The sequence below is a fragment of the Chinchilla lanigera genome, unplaced genomic scaffold (assembly GCF_000276665.1).
Source record: "Chinchilla lanigera isolate Chin_1 unplaced genomic scaffold, ChiLan1.0 scaffold00021, whole genome shotgun sequence".
Lineage (NCBI taxonomy): Eukaryota > Metazoa > Chordata > Mammalia > Rodentia > Chinchillidae > Chinchilla > Chinchilla lanigera.
Genome location: NW_004955422.1, coordinates 2,852,331 through 2,864,585, shown reverse-complemented (window position 1 = coordinate 2,864,585; position 12,255 = coordinate 2,852,331). Strand labels below are relative to the sequence as shown.

Here is a 12,255-nt window from a genome sequence, read left to right as displayed (position 1 = left end):
ACCTTTGCACTGACCTACATCCCAGCTGTTTCTATTTTGTCTTGCTAAGTTGCCCAGATTGGGCTGGCACTTGGCAGTCCTCCTGCCTCAGCCTCCCCTAGTGCTGGGATTATATACAAGCTTGTGCCACCATGCCCAGCTTTTGGCCCTTCTATTAGAGTAAGAAAGTGGCTTGTAGGCCCCACAACATGAGGTCTCAGCAGAAGCACAGAGCCAAGCACCCTCTTCTGAGGGCAGAACTGGCCCAAGCTCCCAGCAGATGACAGGCTTCCTGGGGTTGGGGCAGGGCTTCGTGGGTATGGGCGCAGGTGGCTTAGCTGTGGTTTCCTAGGCCGTCTGCAGCAGAGCCTGGTGGCTGGGGGCAGCTCATGACACTATTGTGATCCTGCCACTGCTAGCCGCTGCCCTAAGACAGGGTTCAAGTCATGGCCACTGGCCTGGTTTAGGGGGCTGGGAGGGGTGGCCTGGGCCGAGGACAAAGGCTGATGTCAGAGTGGTGTGCTGCCGGTCCTCCTGGGGAGGGGGCTCAGGCTACAGGCTGCACCCTCGATTCCCCTGACGCCTCCGAGGGCAGGTCCCCTCTCCTGAGTGACGCTGTCAGAGCATCTTTAGGGTCCTCCTCTCATCCCTGTTAGTGCGGGCATTGGGGTGCCCAGGGCTCCCCAGGTTAAACTGTGCAGGCTCAGAGCTCTGTCCCCTTCCTATTTCCCCGAGGAGAGGGTGCGCCCAGCCCAGGGTACCGCGGCTGCGGCAGGGTGGGCTGTGGAGGGCCTGTCCAGAGCATCGTAGCAGCCTGAGCGCTCCTCCGCGTTCTCAAGGTCCTGAACACAGAGCTGAGCAGGACACAGAAGGAGCAGCAGGACCAGTGACGTGTTCGAAAGGGAGAGGACAAGATAACACTACGGGGTAGGCCGGGGCCAGTGACAGCTCATGGCCCCCGGGGCCTCGGCACTGAGTTCTAAACCTCAGGCTCAGGTGGAATGGAGGGTTTGGTCTGAGCTCTCCATCCTGCCAGTGAGCAGCTTGACAGTGGAGTTTCTGACCTTTTATGGCCCTTTGAGGAGCCGTCATGTGGCCCGAAGCCCACAGGGGAGTCAGATCTGCACGGTCAGTGCCGTGGTAATTAAGGTTGGGGTTGCCAAGGGTTACAGAAGACCACTGGGCACTTGGTGGGGACTTCCTGTGTGTAAGCGGAGTTCCCTGGTTACCTGTTCGCTTTGTGTGCATGCTAATCCTGGTTCTGGGCTGACGTTTAACTCAGAAGGTTAGTGGCTGGGGAGAGGACTTTTCCACACCGTTTCCTTGGTTACCGGGAGTCTCAGCTGCAGCCCCGAAAGCACCCCGAAGGTGGGCCCTCCCTTCCTTCTCCTCCTGCTGCCTCAGGAGGGTGCTTTTAAAACTGAGTGTGGTGCCCACCAGGCCTGGGGCACTTCTCCCCAAACCAGGGGCCCAGGGCCCCCAGGATTACCTATGCGCCTCCCACCAGGACACCGGAATTCCTTAGAGAGAGGAGGGTGGGAATGTGCTCACCATGGTGGAGAGCGTTGTTTCCCACGGTCTTCTCCGGGCTGGACCCCAGGCTTCCAGAGATGTGGAGTCACACGTGTCCGCCATGGGGTGGGGTTGGGGAGGCCCATGTCCCAAGGTGGTGCCTGCGACCATGCTGTGTGCCAGCCACGGCCCTCTCTGATCCTCCCTCCGCTCCACAGCACAGGGAGTCGATGGTGGCACCTCCCCACGGCCAGCTTCTGCGCTGCTGCCAGCTTGAAATTCTCAGTCACTGTCGAGCAAGGGCTGCCTCCCTTTTTTGGGGCCCCACCAATGCTGTAGCTGGCCCTGCATCTTCGGGTAGAGCTTTAGCAAGGGTTAAATCGGAAACATGCGAAAGAAGCCCATGCAGGCATTTTCCATCCTCCTTCCCTTTGTCCTTTCCTTCTTCCCTTCCCCAAGCGTCCATCGAGCAGTCGCTCTATAACACACTCTGCCTCGTGCACTAGGATTCAGCACTGGTCTGGATTACTCAAGTCTCTTGTCTTCCTGCCAGCCCCAGAAAGGGGGTGAAGAGAAAGTAACTGGGAGAAAACACCATTGGCCATAGTGGTCACCAGTAAGGGATGGTGCCTGGGGAGTAGGGCTGTTTGGACGGGGCCGGGGAACTTTTCTGTGAGGCACTGGGTAGAGACCTGAGTGAAGAGAGGGAATGAAGCATGCAGAAGGTCAGGTGAAACGAGCATCTAGGCAGCAGAACCAGCAGGTACAAAGGTCCTGGGGTGGGAATGTGCTCACCATGGTGGAAGGGCTCATTGTCTCTGGCAGGGGACAAGTGGCAGCCTCCGCGCAGGGCCCTGTGCTGTTGGCACAAGCTAATTCCTCTCCCCGCACTCTCCCTCCTCCCCTAGTGGATGAGAGCTATTTTGGCGGAGTGAACTGAGCCTCACCTCTCCCTAGGGGGTTAGGCAGGAAGAGGCTGGGTGGTGGACTGTGGGGATGTGGGCCTTTTTGGCCCTTCACCTAGTCCTGGGCCCTCTGACCATATTCCTGACAAATTCTGCAATCAAAGGTAACCCCAAGCTGAGCGTGGTGGTGCTCACCTGGAATCCCAGTGCTCGGGGAGGCTGAGGCAGGAGGATCACAAACAAGTTCAAGCTCAACTTGGGCCACAGAGCAAGCACCTGTTTCAGAACAAAAAATTAAAAGGACTGGGGCTGTAGCTCAGTGCGTAGGCCCTGGGTTTAGTCCCCACTCCTGGAAAGTTGGACAGCATGTTCTTTCCCCATGGGCAGCCGGCACAGGGGGACCTCAGCCTCTCTCCTCACTGCCACCCTGGTGAGGGTGGCACTCCCTGGAGCCCCATGTCTGTAACACGACAGTGACAGTTATGGTGCTGCTTGGATGACACAAGGCTGGGTACACGCACGGTGACCCAGCCCCTGGGAAGGACGCGCTCGGTGTGAGCGCTTGGGGACACGGGCCTGGCCTGAGTGTCGCCTCTGGGCCACAGGACCGGGCCACGACTCACCTGGGAAGCTTCCCGATCTGTGCTTATGCTGAGGAGCTGCAGAAGGCACCATGTGACAGGGCCAGGTCCTCGGCGGTGTCACCCGCCTGGCTCCATTACCTCTGTGTCCCAAGAGATCAGCTCCTCCGTGGAGCTGGCCCAGCAGGGCGATCGCAGCAGCCTCTCCACAGAGTCCCCGCTGAGGGGCCCTGTGACCGCCCGGGGCTGGCGCTGGCCCAGCTGGGGAGGAGTCGGGGCCTGGAGGTTTTCTCTGCCTCTGCGCTTGGTGCTGTGCGGTCTGGGCGGTACGTTCCTGTCAGCCGCGTGTTACCGCAGCTCTCGAGGAAAAAGCGGGCTGGTGAGCGCACGGCGGGCAGGCTCAGCGCTGGTGAGGGTCCTCTGGCGGCGTCACATCGAGGCACGTGGTGGCGGTGGAGCGGGGCGTCACAGCTCAAAGAGGAAGCCAGAGAAGGACTCAGACAGAGTCAGACTTGGGCTTCACCACAGCTTCTGCTTGGGAACTCACTATGTATCCCGGGCTGGCCTCGAACTCCCAATGATCCTTCTGCCTCAGTCTCCTGAGTGCTGGAATTTCAGGTGCGCACCGCGACACCCGGCTTCAAATTCACCTCAGATCAGGACGTTTACCTTGGAAGGCCTGGTGTAACGCTTTCCTTGGCAGATTCGCTCCCCAGTCTCCTCCCCGGAGACAGGATGACTCACGCCCTGGAGGAGGCGCAGGGTGCAGCAGCGGCCTCAGCCAAGTTCAGCGCCATCTACCTCACTGTCCCCTTAGCCGAGCATCCCCCATCAGGTCTCTGTGGACATGGCCTGGGTTTGCACAGGCGGTTAGCCACACACACACACACACACACACACACACACACACACACCGCCCTCCGAGTCACCTCCCCAGGGCTCAGACAGGGCGTGACTCACTCAAGGTCACACAGCACCTAGGGACCCGGTCAGGCCGGCCCACGACAGCCCCATTCTGAAGCCTGCTCCCTGCCACCTCGCACCCCACAGAAGCTCCGGTCCACACGGTCCCCCACCCGCCCTCACAACTTTGTCTTCCTCTTCCTTAATTAACGGGGAAATGAAACACCTAGCTCCGGCTTCCTCTTCCTGCCCCGAGGCGCCTGTGGCCCCCTGCTCCCAGCAGGTCCCCACAGTCCTGAAGCCACCTCGGGCAAAGTGGCTTTGCAGACCAGCGCCCCCATGCAGAGCCCTAAATGAAGGCGGTCACTTCCTGCTGGGGGTCGCGCTCTCAGGGCAGGGCCCGGGGATTGAGATCCAGGCCCCGACATGTGGGGTGCTGTAAGAGACCCTGTCCCAGCTGGGTTGACAGTTGCCTTCCACCACGGTGCCTGGAAATGGTCAGCGTGAGTGTGCGTGTTCAGAGTGAGGGAGGGCAGAGGTGGCGCTGCTCAGCCACGCCATGCAGCTGCTGGTAGCCTTGAACCCCTGTTCCTGGGTCCCAGGGCAGCACCTTTGTCCTTAGTCCTCAGGGCTATGGAAGGGGCACCAGGTTGCCTGAATAGGGCCTGGCCCGAACCCCCTTCCCAGAGCCCAGGATCAGCACCCTGACCAGGCCTCACTCACACTGCAGGTGACAGTCACCTTGATTGTCTGTGTCCGGAAGAGCAGTGGAGCATGTGTGAGTGTGTTGTGACCTTCCCTGCCGAGTGTGGGCCCCTCCCAGAATGCACCAGTGGCCCCGGGCTTTGCCGCGGTGTCAATGTCTGGCTCGAGACCCTGGCCACATGGCCCTGTGGATGAGCCAAGCTGAGCTCCCTAGGGAGATGGAACCATGCGGCCCTGGAGGTGTTTCATGTGGCCTGAGAGATTACAGAGGAGACCAGAGCTCAGAGAGGCTAGGACCACACAGCCCAAGAGAGGAAGATCTCCCGGGCCAGCATAGTACCCCGGGCCAGTCTGAGAAGCCTATTGCCTTCCCAGAGAAGCCCAGAGAGGACAGATTCCTTACTCAGCATCACACAGCTGGCCAGAGGCAGCTGCTGACTGAATAGCCGTTTGACCCTGGGCAGATTACTATTCCTCTCTGTCTCGGTTTCCTGGTCTGTAAAATGGACGTGATACTGATACTCACTTCACAGGTTGTTGCAAAACTTGACCGAGCTAATAGATGCAGAGTGTTTCTTCTGACCTCACCTGGCCTGCCGTAAGCACTGTGTTCACTCTTATCCTGGCTGGCGTCACCATTACTGTCTTGGCCTTCCTAGCCAGGAAGGACTGGCTCGTCTCTGCCAGGCTCCCCGCCTCCTCTTGCCCACGATCTGCCCACCTGCTGGGCTCAGCAGGGCAGGGAGGACCCCTGCCCGGCACACTGAGCTCTTGCCAAGCTCTGCGAGAGATTTTGTCACCCTGCATCTGCTGTCTCCCAGAACTGACAGAAAAAGTGTGACCTCAGAGCCTAGCATACTGACTCTCCGGCCCTGCACAGGGAAAGTTGTCCGCGGTGTTGATGTTGGTGAATGTGTGTCACATCCTCTCTTGGCCGCTTCCGGTGAGCGTCCCCTTCCTTAGCTGCCTCCATCCTGCGCAGCGCCATACCAGGGGCAAAGGAGGTGGGACTCTCTGTCCCCATCTACAGGTGCGGAAGATAAAGACTGCTGCTGTGACAGGTCAAGCACTCCTCATCTGAGAAGCTACAGTCTGACACAGTGCTCAGAAAGTTTTTCATTTTTCCCTTTTGGATTAAGGAGCTCAGCTAGTAATGTCTATGGAAATATTCCAGACTCCAGATAACTCAGAAATCAGGGACCCTTCCGGTCCTGTGCATTTCAGATAAGGGACGCACAGCCTGTGCTATCGCGGTGTCACAGGAAGTGGGGCTTCCGGTGGACTCCGAGGGGAGAAGCTGCTCCTCCTGGCAGGGTCAGGTCACCCGCGAGCGTGGCCAGCCTTGGGGATGGAGCGGGTCTCTTCCCTTTGTGTGGGTCCCTCCTGTCTCCCTCCCACCGCTGTGGCTCATCTTTATGACTCCAGGGAGCCCCTGGGGTGCTGTGATGGGAAGGAAAGAAAACAGGGTTCCGAGTTCCCCCTGCCCTCCCGGGGGCCCTGCACTCTGTCTCTGATTCATTTCCGGAGTATCGCAGGCCACTTCTGGCATCGTCACTCGGCTTTTCAGCTGTTTGTGGGCTCCAAGTACCTGCAATCCGCCCTCTCACACGAAGGGCACACGGCCTCCTTTACTTTAGGCCAGGTGCCAAGAAGCAACTGCGGCTGCCCTGAGGAGACCCTCTGTCTCCAGGATTTATTGCCAAGCAAATGGCAGGGGGCAGCAAGCCCCGTGGGGGTGAGGCCCAGGCGGGGTTGTCTCTGCTGCCGTGGCCGCCCTGGGCCATGGGGTGCGGGGAAGCCAGCTCCAAGGCTGAGGGGTGCAGTAAGAAGTAGCCTCTGGGGCAGCTTCGGGGTCCCCAGGCCTGGGTTCTGAGAGGCTTTGTCCCCAGCACTGCTCGGGCGGGAGGAGGTGGGGGCCAGGACTGCGGAGTCCCCTGACTGACCACAGACAGGCCCGTTGGGGAGGCTGCAGGGAGAAGTGCAGGTGGGAAACTGCTGGGCTCTGGGGGGATGGGGAGAGCAGCAGCACTGTGATGACGTGGGTCTCCTGGCATCACCTCACTGTGGCCCCTCAGACGAGCTCCCCATGAAACAGAATCGCCTCTGCCTCATCGGGTGGCTGTTAGGAGCAAGCAAGAACAAAAAACAGGGGCCTTAGGAGACTGACCCCCAGGGCCTCACACTGACTGACCTACATCCCCAGCCCGTTTGCATTTTTTAATTTTGAGGCAGCATCTCCCTAAATCAGTCATCCAGGCTGAGTTTGAACTTTCGATCCTCTGGCCTCAGCCTCCCAGAACGCTGGGATTCCAGGTATGCACCACCACGCCCGACTTTATGAAGATGCTACGAGAATCAGTCAGTTCAAGTGCATAAAAATAATCTCGGTGTTGACAGAACCATGGTCCAGGTGACTTAGGAGGTTTACTATGGCTCTGTATTCGGCCAAGAACGTGACCAAGTGTGGCTATGTGTCTATGCTGCCGCTTGTGTCCACTTCTGTCCACTCAGGCCAGTCCTCTTGGGGCCTCAGCATCCACATCCGTAGAATGGGGCACCAGTGCGCACCTCATGGGGTCCAATGACGTAGGATCTGTGCAGTCCCTGGCGTGTGCCTGGACTGTGGAAAGGGCTTCCTGTGCGCTGGCCAATTATGTTTGCAGCCCTGGCTCCTGAGAGGAGTAGAGTAGGAAGAGCCCTGCCTTCCCCTGAGTGGCCTTGGGCTGCCACCCCTCTCTCCCATGCCGGCCTCTCAGATGTGGATCTGGAATAACAGCGTGGCTGGCTGGGCGATTATAGTGTAACTCCGGGAGACGTGAGAATTTAGCATGCCTGCCGGGCACCAGGCATTTCGGGTGGGGGTGGTGTAAGTGTCCTTTGTCTACCTGCAAAAGGGAACGGAGCTGTGCCTCATGCATACCTAGGTCCCCACGCCACCCCTCTGGTGCTTCTACTGGGGCCTGTGCAGCTGCTCTGCCTCCCCCAGACCTGCGCCCTCCCCTGCGCATTCCCAGGCCCCCTTAATCCCCGTGAACCTATTAAATATTTAAATCTGGGCTGTGTGGTGGGCCAGGTTGCCCCGGCAACAGCCCTGCGTATTTTGGGATGGATTAGCAAGTCTTTCAAAGGGTCTTTCGGAGCTCTGGGGTCCGGGAGGATGAAACGTGGGAAGGGAGAGCTGGTGTCGCCAGGAGACGGAGGGGCCGTGAGAAAAAGCCAGGTGGAGTGAGGACTCGAACCCAGGACCCCCGCCTGCTGGCCCATTCTCTCCGCCGCTTGAGTCTGCCTTGTGTGGGCCAGCATGTGCCCTGGATGTCACAGCAGGGCGCCTTGTGGGGTCGGGACCCTGATCCCCCCCCACTGCGGACCCCTTCCCTTCTGTAGCCTGGCAACTCGGGCATGATTGACGCACGCTCACAGGGTGCTGGAAGAGTGCTCGGCACAGCCCGTGGGGCCTGGGAAGCAGGAGCGGTTATTCCATTGGAGTTTGTGGCACTGACTGAACCCCTACTGCAGTGCCACCTGGCAGCCCTGTGTGCCTTGAAGGGACGCGGAGAAAGAGCCAGGCCACCAAGGGTTTGCAGGCTGGTGGGAGGGTCTGCCAGCCTGGGCCAGTGCTGTCAGCCACGCCTGCTCCGAGCCTTTGGGCAGGGCCCCCCTCCCCATGTCACCAGGCTACAAGTGTCACCTGGCTGTAGGGTGGCGGTGGCCTACAAGAGGGCTAGTCCTAGCGGACGGCCAACGGCACCCGCTCATCCTCCAGCTCTGGTGACCTTCGAGGGAGTGGGAGGTGGTGGGGAAGGGAGAGAGGAGGCCACCCACCCAGTGCCCGTGGGATGGGCAGAGAAGGGGCCTGGGGATTGAGTGACAGCCAGGTGTGCAGCTGCTTTACATGGTACAGCCCCTAGATTTGGGGGACAGGGTTTCCAGCTTGCCTGGAGTCCTGGTCCCCAGGACAGACCTCAGGGGCTCCTCACTCTGAGGTCTGGAACTTAGCCCCTGGGGTGCAGAGAGGAAAGACACCCAGGCCCCTCCTTGAACCCCTAGAATCCAAGTCTCAGGCTGGCGTGTAGAGGTCGGAGGTTAGCAGCCCTCCGGGGAATCTTCAGACACTGAATGGCTCTCTGTCCTCTCTGCTTAGTGTCCCCTCTGGCTGGACCTGCCCCGGGCAAGGTCACCCATCTCACTCACTCTCTCAGTGAGTCCTCACTGCCCACAGGCTCTTCCCAAGGAATCTAGGGATTTTGTTTTTGTTTTTGTATCTCTGAGACAGGGTCTTGAACTCACAGTGATCCTCCTGCCTCAGCCTCCTGGGAACAGGGATTACAGGTGTGCACCACCACACCTGATGGAATTTAGGGTTTTGACCCTTGTCCCTTTCCCTGCTCCCGCATCCCATTTGTTCCTGCTGCAAACTTCCTGCCCTTCTGTGGGGGTTGGGTACTGATGACAAAGTGTGACTTTGACGAGAGAGGAGCGGGACTTGTGCCTGTTGGACTGTGCCCCAGATGGAGCGGGGCAGGCATAAAGTTCTCATTTTGAGCTTCAAGGATCACGCTCATGGCAATCCCCCTGCCTCAGCCTCCCAAATGCTGGGATGATAGGTGTATACCGCTGTTCCCCACCAGGTTTGTTTTTTTATTTTAAATGTTTTGATTGTTGTATTTCACTATAATTGGTTTCCTTCTTAATCCTGTGTATTTGGTTTTATGCACTGAAAGGGGTGCACGGAGGGGTGTGGAAAGCAGAGAGACCACTGCTAAGGGGCTGTGGCAGGTGGCTCTTGCAGCCTGGCTGAGTGACCCGAGGCAGGTGGCCCACCATCTCTGAGCCCAGTCTAAGCACAGGTTGTCGGGGATCAGCCCCAGGTCCTGGGCAGATCTGTGTGCCCTGCGTTCAAGGCTAGGCATCCAAAAAGGGCCAACTCAGCATGTGCAACCACTGGCATGAGGCGTGACGCCTTCTAGGAGGGGCCCAGAGGGTGGGAAGCAGGACCCGGCCTGGGGGGAGCCGAGGTGTCCCTTGTGTGAGGCTGGACCGGGCCATGTGACAGGGGTGAGGTCCCGGCTGGGTGAGTCCCACGGAACAGCAGAGCCTGGGGCAAGCTTGTTCTTTGGCCAGGAGGCCACTGGGGGACGCACTCTGGATCCCACCAAAGCAGCCAGGCCACCGGTCCCTCCTGTCCTCAGCCCTTCCTCAGAGCCTTGGTGTGGGAGGATTCGGGGCAGGAATGTGTGCTGTGGGCTCCAGAAGTCTAGCGAGTGCAGGGTCTGTCTTCGCAGGCTGTAGGATGGGTGGGCAGCAGGGGCAGACTCCATAGCAACAGCTGCAGGTTGGGGCCCTGCTGTGTGGCCCTGGAAGGACGCCATCCCTCCGGGCCCCAGCACATGACCACATAGGATGTGAGGAGGTGGGCACGGCCCTCCCTGGTAAGACTGTTTGGTGGCAATGCGCCGTGAGAGTTCTGGTGGGACAGAAGGGAGGACTGGTGGCAGGGCCAGTGTGTGGGCCGCTGCAGAGTCCCGGTCCCTGGATGGTCACGGGTCGGTGAGCATGGGGGCGGGGAGGGGTCACTGGGGATCCAGTTGCATCTGCAGCAGGCTTTGCTTGGGATACCCTTGACCCTCGGGGCCCTCCCTCTCGGAAAACTAATTAGCTTCTATCCTCTTTAAGCTGTGCCCATGTCCCTGCCCTTCTGCCACTGAGCTCGCCAGGTTGTCAGGCCAATTGCTGTGGAGGAGCCCATCTGTCTTGGGTCAAGGCGCAGCAGGAGCAGCCCATGAGCAAATGAGTCCCCCACCCCCACCCTCCGCCCCAAACCCCAACTGCAAGGATGGTCGCTGTTCACAAGCCTCAGGCCCGTCGTGGGGGAGGAAGGTGTGATGAAGAGCCCAGCGAGGCGGCGTGTGCTTCCAGCTGTGTCCTTCTCCAGCTGCGGGGCTCTGGAGCCCTGTGCCTAAGTGGCTTCGTCTCGAAAGGGAGGGAAGCTCACATCGTGCACGAGGCGGAGCTCTCTGCGGGGTGGAGGAAAGGAGGGAGGTCGGGGTCTGCGAACGTGTGGAACACGGTGGCTGGCCTCGTGATGGCTGTGTAACGGTCAGCCCCTTCCCTGTCCTCACCCCACATGGGTCTCCCCGGTTCCAGGTGCCCTGCATTCCACCACCCAACGCAGAGCCGCAGTGCCCTCACCTGGCGGGGCTCGTCCCAGGCCTTCCCGGCTCTATGCCGGCTTTTCCGTGACTCCTGTCCACCTGCCCCTTTGCTGTCTGTCTGCAGAAAGCATGCCCGGGGCAAAAGGAGTGATTTATGAACTGAGCCCTTCTTGTTAATCAGAGCCCCTCCCGACCCCGCTCAGTGCAGAGGGGCTGCGCCATCTGGGCAGTGGGGGGGTGAAATTAATAAAGCTGTCTGGCCCGGGCGGGAGCCTGCTGGGGAGAACCCTGCGGCGCAGCGCGACCCTGGCCCCTTCACTGCTGCCCCTCTCGGAGCCTCCAGGCGTCCATCTGTCAAGGGATGGCAGGGCTGGGTTGTGTTCCCCCAGGCCCTCCAGCTGGCTTGGGAAGATTCTAGCAGCCGCCCAAGGCTCTGGGTTGGGCTGCCTGACTGAAGGCAGAACAGCTGTCCATGGGACACTTTGGGGACAGAGGCACGCATCCCCTCTTCCTGGTGTCCTCTCTCTGCTACTTCTCAGCCTCAGATCCTGTCAGGTGCTCTGGTTTGGAACCCAGCAGACAGACCACGTCATGACTTGCTAAGAAAGTAAATGGAGTCAAACCTATAGTTACCTTCCCTGAGCCTCAACTTCCTCATCTGTAAAATGGGATGAATGGTACCAACCACCTACTCTCACGCAGGGATTAAAGAGGCTGCAAGAGAAATGTATAACAACCAAACCCTTCATACTAGGAGTTTATTTTTAGGCTCAGTTATCACAAAATTGTAACAATACAGATTTGGGGCTGTTTCGGGCAAAGATGTTTGCGTCTGTCCTGACCCAGAACTATGTGCCCCCATCCTCCCCTCTCCTGATGACTGACCCTGTGGGCTGGACACCCACTTGTCCCATGTGATGATGATCCTGGTGACCATGTGCCCCAAGTGAAGGGCACTTTGTGTCTCCCCAAAGTAGCAGGAATTCTTACCCAAGGTAGCAGGAATTCTTTCAGCCACCTCTGGCTTCAAAATTGACCATCACAGCTTTTAAAGGGGAACACAGAGTCTCAGAGAGGGTACTGACTGTCCCACGGATTCAAGGAGCTGCCCAGGGCATGTGCCACCCCAGGCCTTGTGAAAGCTGTGGCTGTGGGTGTGACTGTAGCAGGTATCCCCGGGATAGCCTCTCCCGGACACACGGGAGCCAGGCATGGGACGGGACATGAGGAGGACAAAGACAGAAAGGAGCAGGACTGCTCAGGGCACTTGGCGCTCCAAAGTGGGGGAGCCTGTCCCATGCCAGGGCAGGATGCCAGCCCCTCCTCCTAGCCATGGGTTGGACGTCTGTGTCACCTCTGCCTCTTGTCCAAGCCACAGTGTCCAGGACAGCAGCCTGAGGTGCTGGGCAGGTGGCTGGCATGGAGTGGGGCAGCAGAGCATGTGAGGGAACTGTGAACCCTCCCTGCTTCCCGGAGCCCCGGGGCCAGCTGTCCTCCAGCTGCCGTTCCCGCTCCGCT

The 12,255-nt window shown here is 59.4% G+C and overlaps 1 protein-coding gene and 1 long non-coding RNA gene across 2 annotated transcripts in view; one reads left to right on the top strand and one right to left on the bottom strand.

Annotated features, from left to right (window-relative positions):
• The window catches only part of Tspan18 (tetraspanin 18), a 38,337-nt gene that overhangs the window by 6,875 nt on the left and 19,207 nt on the right, over nt 1-12,255 (top strand). The gene's annotated exons all lie outside the window — the stretch shown is intronic.
• LOC106148486 lies at nt 99-3,581 on the bottom strand. The gene is made up of 3 exons (XR_001233979.1): nt 3,020-3,581; nt 2,592-2,672; nt 99-2,183 (listed from the first exon to the last, which is right to left on the bottom strand). It is a non-coding gene; the product is annotated as an uncharacterized LOC106148486 (long non-coding RNA).